The following is a 4,632-nucleotide window of genomic DNA, read 5'->3' as shown; positions in this document are numbered from 1 at the left end:
CCTATTGTTGTTTGTGTTGATAACCAATTCAACAATGGTCCCTCTTGCTTTTGATGGATGAATTAGTTATGAGAACCACGTTGGGATTTTGTGGGGTTGTGACAACCATTAAGAGTTGATAAAGGTTTTTGAATGTCTAATGACTTCTAACGGTATTAAATTTTTTCTCTCTATTTGTTTGTTTCTCTTATTTTTTGGTTTAACTCTTCATTATCTTTTGAATGTTTGAACTATGTGTTAGAGTGGAACCACGTTGTGATTGACACAAGTTCCAAAACTTAAGGTTTCTAGTAACTTGATAATTAGTTAATTTTCTTATATTTATCTTCCTCAGCAACCTTTATAGTGGTTTTGTCCACCTCATTCTTGTGACAGATTACAAAACTTGCTTAAACTAAAAACATCTTTTTTTTCTTCCCCATCTTGATAGTTATTTCTAATCACCTTCATAATGATTTGTATTGACCTTCATATCGAATTTAATTATTGAAGGGAATCACAATGCATTAATTGAAAAAGAGAGTTATTCTAGTACATTTTTAAATACTAGAAGTACAACTAAAACCTTTTACGAAGAAGACCACAACAACTACATGTGTTGGAAAGTCAACTAAAAACCAAGTCTATTAAAAAGACTTGCAAAATTGAATCCACCAACTTTTTTAGCCTTTAGTAGCTAGTGTGGGTGGAATATTTTTCTAATGATGTTAGAAAAGGGTTACATTGACATGGAATCATCAAATACTAGGATTGGTTGAGACGGATTCAATTAATAGGATAAGTGGCTACATCATGTCAACAAGTGGTTGCATGTGTGACAACATGATTGAGCTAGATGCATGAGTGGGTAAACCTAGGTTTAGTTCAAATGAGGAATGAAGTTTTTTAAAGGGTTGATGACATTAACATGATGTAAGCAAGAGTTAACTTATAAGGAAAAAAACTAGATCAATTGGTATCGAAGCCTTAAAATATCTAGTTTACATGGGAGGATGATCTCCATAGAAGAGGATGATGTAAAAAACATTAACATTGGAAGGACAGTGAAGTTGATAGATAAATATATTTATTAGTCTGATTCTATGGACATTGAACATTAACAATGTATTAAATTAGCTCACTAGGAAGAAACTAAATAAATCACATTATTAGCTTTGACAATGTGTAGTTTGCATGAAGGAAAAGTTCTTGTAGGTATTATATTTCATAAATATTAATGTTGGGCTTAATAGTTGTCAAGTTTAGGGAAAGCTAAGGGAAGTAGACCTGATAATTCAGGTGGATGTCTTGTTCTCGCAAAAGTTTAAATTCGTTACTTTATTCATTTTTTCCCCTCTTGTGGGGACCTAGAAATAGTCAAGACATCATAGAGAATGCTAGGTGAACCATAAATAGTTTGATCCGATATGTAAGACCCACTTGAGCTAAGTTATTCTTGGCCTTAGAGAATTTAGAGAAACATTCGAAACGACCAAGGTGTAGCTTTGAATTCTCTATCTAGATGGAATGGAAATTATGACATGGGACTATTAAGATTTAGCATTTCCTAAAACACATACACGATTACTTGAGTGGTAAACTTAAATAAAATTAATAGTTCCTTAGGGAAAACTCATACTAGTAATATAAGTGATTTGAAAATAGTGAAATATTGTAAGATCAAGGGAAAAATTAAAAAGTAGTGTGATCCAATACTATTCTTGACATGGAAAAAAAATTCAAGTTTAAAAGCTCGGCCAGGGTTAGGTTGTAACCATAAGAATTTTGAAAGCACTCCAACTGAAGTACTATAATGATTTCTAGTTTATTAATCAAAGATATCAATGAAACAGATCTAGATAACATACTAATTATCTTGCTAGTTTTTATACACTTATTAACACATCCATGACTTCAACTAAATGACCATTATAAAGATATAATGAATCCAATTAGATGTGATAGCTCACACCATTATTGCATGTGATGTTTCTTTTATCATGCTATAAATTTCATAGTATTTAAATATGTTGGTTTCTTCACCTTATTGGTTATAACTTCTAGGCATGATGTTATCGAGGCTATTGTAAAAAGCTTTCAAGGCTTTAGGACAACATGTTTAGAAAGATTGACGAAGCTTCTATTTATAGATACTTGAATCTTTAAAAATGATGGATTTGACTACCTTTTATTTAATGCCCCTAAAGATTTTTGATAAGATATTTTTGTTTTTAATCGTGTTTAATTTTTCTTTCTCATATAATGTTAACTTTCATCATAGTATACTTAATTTTTGTTGAATCATACATGAGCCTATATAGAACCCATTATTAACCTCTTTTGAAGAAATAGTCAAATGTAGTCTCATTCAAAGCGTTTGTTAACTAGATATTATTGAAGAAGTAAATGCAACTATAGCTCATTTAGGCTAGTAGATAACTAGGCAACATAATATTATTTATTAAAAAAAGGAGAAAAATGTGCTATGAAATAATTTTAAAATTTATTATTAAATCATGAAAAATGATTTAATTGGAAAAAACGATTTAACTAGGCAGCATAATTTTATTTATTAAATAAAAGAGAAAAATGTGTTGTGAAATAATCTTAAAATTTATTATTAAATCGTGAAAAAACGATTTAATTGCAGGCGCTTCCCTCGTAGGGATTTCAAATCATGATATCTTAGAAAGACAAAATCTGCATATCCGTTGTCGTCTAGTCCGGTTAGGATATCTGGCTTTCACCCAGACGACCCGGGTTCAAATCCCGGCAACGGAAATCGTATGTTGTCCTACAGACAGAATTTTTATTAATGTTTGCTGCTTCTTCCCCCACTTTGTGTGCGTTTGTTTCGGCTTGCAGACAATTTTAGGCTTCTGTAGAAATGTGATATTAAATAGTTATTGTACAAAAATGTAAAGCGAGAACCTATATGAAGGATCCGTGGCGCAATGGTAGCGCGTCTGACTCCAGATCAGAAGGTTGCGTGTTCGATTCACGTCGGGTTCAATCCCGAATGTTTTAATGTTTTTCACATCGCAATTTGCATTTTGCAAAGATTCTCGACTTAAAAAGGAGGCAAGAATGTAAGGAAAGATTAAATCTGATGGAGATGCGGGGTATCGATCCCCGTACCTCTCGCATGCTAAGCGAGCGCTCTACCATCTGAGCTACATCCCCGTGATTGACTTGTAAATTTTTACTAATATAAGTCGATAAAACGAAAGGAGCGGAATGAAAACAATGTGAACAGTCGGTGTTAGGCCTACTGCAGACATTACTATCAACTCACTCACGTGAAGGGCTGGGACAAGGGGATTTGTGTAGCGAGGAGAGGGAAAGGAGGGAGAAGGGCAATCATTAAAGTGGTTCCATCTGCAACAATATCATCCAAGGAGATACAAGATTTACGAGGCACAACTCCTCTCTAGTTTTCAATGACCTAATCAGTAGGACTTCCTTCATTTATACTATGCTTCTGCAATGTTTGCTCATCACTGGACCTACTCCACTTCCTCCAACGATCAATATTATGTTCTATATAATCTTTAAAGGGTTTCCAACTGCAGTTAAATTTTTTTTGCCACCTTCAAAGATCTCAAGTGAGTCACTTTCACATTTCAACTATAATCACGGAAAATTACACCATGCTATATAAAGATATACAAATTTCAACATCATATACATTGTAGGTAAAACTATGCATTTTGTAAAGCACAATATCCTTGACCTAAAAATTTACTTTGCCTTACAAGCTTTTGATATTCCAATTTATGAAAAACCCTTCTACATGGCTTACTTCAACCTATGCCATGAGTTCAAAACTTGACAAGTATAGCTTTTGATAAAATGAAGTGAAAACATTGTCTTGTTTCTACAAGGTGGGTTTAATTTGTCAGCCTACTCCTCAATACCACAAACACTTTCTGCATATATGTAGGGTAATGTCATGTCAATGATAGATGCAATCAAAGCTAACGACGTTTGAAAACTAAAAAATAAAATAATAAACGAAATGAAGGAAAAGTGGCATCAAAATCCAAAAATCAATGATAACAATCCAAAATAAAATATCTAAATGTGAAGAAAAAGCAAGAACCCGAGGTGGGAGTTCCTAACACAAAGTTCAAATGTGAAGAGATTTTAATCCATCTTCAATGCTCATAGATAAGAGTGACATAATGAAATGGATTTTCTAAATGGACTTAGATAACCAGATAGTGGAAGGTGTAGATTTATTCCATTGGTGCTTGGAGCACATGTACAGAGTCCCATTGATCAATTATCTTGGCCTCTACTAGAAAATTGATAATCTGATGAAGAAGAACATAGAGCATAGTATCATCCAAATGTACAAATTTGAATCTGATGAAGAAGAAAATAAAGCATAGTATTGTCCAAATGTACAATTTTGAAGTAAAAAAATTAAGAGTTGGAGCTTGAAGTAGTGGAAAAAAAACACAAATTAGAATATTTTCCCAATTGAAGGAATTCAAATGGTTACCATGTTTGAAGAACATCCTCATGGCGGTCATGACAACCCTAAGTTGTCTGGCGAGCCAACAATCTGCCATGCTGGGAGAGTGAAATAGCTCTGTGTCAACAAGCTAGCAAAGCATATCACAGTCCATTGGCAAATTCCTCTCTAAA

At 33.2% G+C, this 4,632-nt stretch overlaps 3 non-coding genes across 3 annotated transcripts; 2 read left to right on the top strand and 1 right to left on the bottom strand.

Annotated features, from left to right (window-relative positions):
• Positions 1-2,686: 2,686 nt before the first annotated feature.
• On the top strand, positions 2,687-2,760 carry TRNAE-UUC (transfer RNA glutamic acid (anticodon UUC)). The gene has a single exon. It is a non-coding gene; the product is annotated as a tRNA-Glu (tRNA).
• A 159-nt stretch (positions 2,761-2,919) lies between these two features.
• TRNAW-CCA (transfer RNA tryptophan (anticodon CCA)) lies at positions 2,920-2,991 on the top strand. The gene has a single exon. It is a non-coding gene; the product is annotated as a tRNA-Trp (tRNA).
• A 98-nt stretch (positions 2,992-3,089) lies between these two features.
• TRNAA-AGC (transfer RNA alanine (anticodon AGC)) lies at positions 3,090-3,162 on the bottom strand. Its single transcript has one exon. It is a non-coding gene; the product is annotated as a tRNA-Ala (tRNA).
• Between the last annotated feature and the right edge of the window lie 1,470 nt (positions 3,163-4,632).

This window comes from Cupressus sempervirens, chromosome 6, assembly GCF_028749045.1.
Source record: "Cupressus sempervirens isolate cs-2001-9-10 chromosome 6, ASM2874904v1, whole genome shotgun sequence".
Taxonomy (NCBI): Eukaryota; Viridiplantae; Streptophyta; class Pinopsida; order Cupressales; family Cupressaceae; genus Cupressus; species Cupressus sempervirens.
This window is presented reverse-complemented; position numbering and strand designations above follow the sequence as displayed.